This window comes from Bactrocera dorsalis, chromosome 4 (genome assembly GCF_023373825.1).
Source record: "Bactrocera dorsalis isolate Fly_Bdor chromosome 4, ASM2337382v1, whole genome shotgun sequence".
NCBI classification, from domain to species: Eukaryota; Metazoa; Arthropoda; class Insecta; order Diptera; family Tephritidae; genus Bactrocera; species Bactrocera dorsalis.
The window spans coordinates 28,102,664-28,106,285 of NC_064306.1; positions in this window are offsets into that span (position 1 = coordinate 28,102,664).

Below are 3,622 nucleotides of genomic sequence, written 5' to 3' on the forward strand. Positions count from 1 at the left end.
TCTGTATTTGTTTCCATATACTATATAGTGACTTCCACAGGTTTTCAAAAAAAAAGTTTCTCAAACTTCTTGTGCTCTAAACTTTTTCTCAAATTTTTTATTATTTATTGAATGATAGAACTTATTAAATAAATGAAATATAATTTTTTAAACAAAAAATCGTCAATAATTCGATAGAACTTAAAAAACTCGTAAATAAAATACTAAATAAGCTACATATATAAATCATGTTGTTGGTATCTTGTTATTGTTTTAAATTTATCAATATATATTGTAAATTTTTATTTATTTATTTTTATTTATTTTGGCTCATCCGCCTCCATATACATACTTATATGTATGTTATTTTTATTCGTTTATGTAAATATGTCACCCCATTCTGAATGGAACTGAATTCGTGCCACCCACCTGCGCAGCAATTAGTTTGTGCCTCAAGAAAGGTACTACATATCTTCATATATACACTCTTAAATTCATAAAGAGTATTTTTTTCAACGATAACTGTGCAATATGCATTAAATACTAATGAGCTGCTACAAATTGGCCAGCAACAGCCAGCAGGCATTGAAGACTGGCCAAATTTTTAGCTTTCACTGAAGATCGCTTGTTTATTCTACTTACATACTTGCATACATATGTACATATATACACATGCACTTGATGTCAAATCACTCCACATTTCTATTGTTAACGAGAGGGATATATAGTATGTACATATTTTTGAGATGATGAAAACTGCAACATTTCATATACGCATACATAAGCGCTGTTATGTATGTATATTACCATATCCATTTGATATATAAAATAATAAGAATATTAGGGTGTGTTTAATTTCTCAAAATTAAATTGGAATACGTAATGACTTTAAAGCCCTTTGTTATAAACTGAATGATCATGCATTTTTCCAACATTTTCCAAACTTCATTGCACATAATGGTAAGGATGAGTCAAATATATTGGCCAATTGTTTTGCTCTGAACGCACTTCATTGTACTTCAGTATGAAAAGAACAGCACATTGCAAAGTAGTAGCCGCTGAAATCACTTTCAGCTCTATTTGATACCCAATATGTTTCCTTTTCACATCAGTATTACCCTAATTATTTTTATTCATACATTCGAAATATATATATATTCGAAAGCATATATTTCGAAAGAGTTTGTCAACTTTTGCTCACAAAACAATAAAGAAATCCTAAAAATTTATTAGGGGGATATTTCTAGCTTAATGGGATATAATTTGTGTGTGGAGCTATGTCTATAGTGGGACAAACTTTTCGTGTTCGAATCATGCCTTGAAATGGATACATGCAATCAATGATCTGATAAACCAATGTCAAATATGTATATAATATATAAAATATACCGAAAATACTGTTCAAATTCTAAATGTAAAAAGTTAATTACATGAATTTAATTTTAAGCAAAATTAAGGGGTCATATCTTCTTCAAAATAAAAAAAAAAAATTAAGAGAAATTAATAAATAAAAAAAGTATATTTACATAAAAAAAATTAAATATTTTATTAGAACTTTTTAAAAACATACGCTATTATTTTTGAAAAAAAAATATCTTAAGCTCGGCCATTGTGACGCCATTTCCGGTATCTTCTCAGAAAAAAGATGTGCGCGCGTTGGCAGGATAACTCCTTACAGGATCATCTTAAGTCAAAAAATATATGTTTTAGTTAAAGTCTTAACTTAGAATTTTGACGAAGGAAAAAAACTGAAAATTTAATTTTTAGCACACATTTTTACGAAAAAAAAAGAAAATTTCTCGACATTATTTCAAATAGCTGTAATCGAAAAAAATATTTCATCCAAGTATTTAAAAACTTTATCTCAAAGGCCTATGTAAGATTTCATGAAGATCGTTTAAGTAGTTCTCGAGAAATGTTGCCAACCGACTTCAAAAATACAGTTTCAAGAAAAACGCGCTTAAAGACGACGCACTTAGCCTAGCTAACTTCGATCGCACAAGTTCTCATCTGTATCTCCGAAACTATTTCTCGGATCAACTTGAAAACGTGGGACAATATTCTAGAGGTGTTTTAGAATTTAATAAGACAGTAAAAAAATCGACTTTTTGAAACCCGTTAACCCATGTAAACCCTTAATGTATTTTAATAATCGGCCATTATATTTGAAAAGTTTTGGTTTCCCTTAATCCCGTAGCCGATTTCCAGGACAACTTCCCAAAACCGGTGGCTGGCAATGAAGATGATTTTTCCACTTAAAATTATCCAAAATCCCAAAGCCCAATTAAAAAATTCTATCAATGTAAATGTAGTAAAAATTCTGATTTTAACAAAATGCCGGCTTTCAAAAACATTTTATGTTTTGTTTGGAAAAACTTAAACTTTAGAGTGTCTTAAATTTCAATATTCTTATAAAAATATTTTTCCTTCAATCATTAAATGACAAATATGTATATCTAGGAACAGTTTTCTTTTAATTCGGTTCAGTCGTTTCGGAAAAATTTTGTTCACCAACCCAGAAAACACCAATTCGAGAAAGACGCGTTTAAAGCTTTTGAAGCGGATTCCATTTGTTCAAAAAAATTCTACAAAAATGTTAAAAATATATGTAAATGATCAATATGATGAGCTAAGTTGATCCAGTTTTTTATGTGCGTCTATCTGGATATGGGAAATCTCTAATTAATTTTTCAAGATTTTTATCAATCAGTTTGTATGGCATATAACACAAAGTGGTCCAATTTTGGTGGTCTCGACGAATTTATATCTTCTTTAGGAGTAAAAGACGTGAGCAAAATTTCAGATCGATATTTCAAAAACCGAGCGAATAAACAGACTGACACACGGACAAGGCTAAAACGATATGGCTCGTAAGAGTGATAATATAAATATTAAGATATATTCGAATACATCCTATTCAAGGTATAAATTGTATTGTATTTTCTTTGCATTCACCATAGTCTATGTGCCTAAGGGTCTATATACTGGCCAGTGTAAGGTATATGAAATATATTTATGTACACACATATTCATATTAAATAGCTTTCATTGCAAAATCTTAATTTTCTCTTGCGAGTTTTCTTTAATTTAAATGAAATCACACAAAATAAAATGTTCGACATCTATTTCGGTGTATTCGCTATTTTTAGCCGCCGTGCCCAGATACCAAACGCACATACTGTGTGCATCGCACTGTGGACATCGCATCTAACATATTTACAAAATGTACATATGTACATATATGTTTGTAATATACATAAGTACATATGTATAATTCTCTAAGATATTAGAGACCAAATGCTAACGGTAAAATGAAGAAAGTCTAAAGCAGATATGATGGACCGACAGCCGAAGTTTAGCATTCGTATTTCTTTCGTTAGAGTTCGGCAGCGGCATTAGTGCATCGTTGAAACGTTTCCAAAGTTTACCGCACACTGCCAGAAAGTCAACGAAGTTTACATACGCTCACTACCCACGTACTATGTGGACATGAGCCAAGCATATGTGCACATATAACTGCATAGTATGCCAGTGTGGAACGTGAGAGCGCGGCGAATTCGATTTCGCCACAACATAAAATGCTATGCAGTTGGCTAATACAAGCAGTTTTTTTTTATTTGTTTGTGTTTTTATTTCTGCTTTT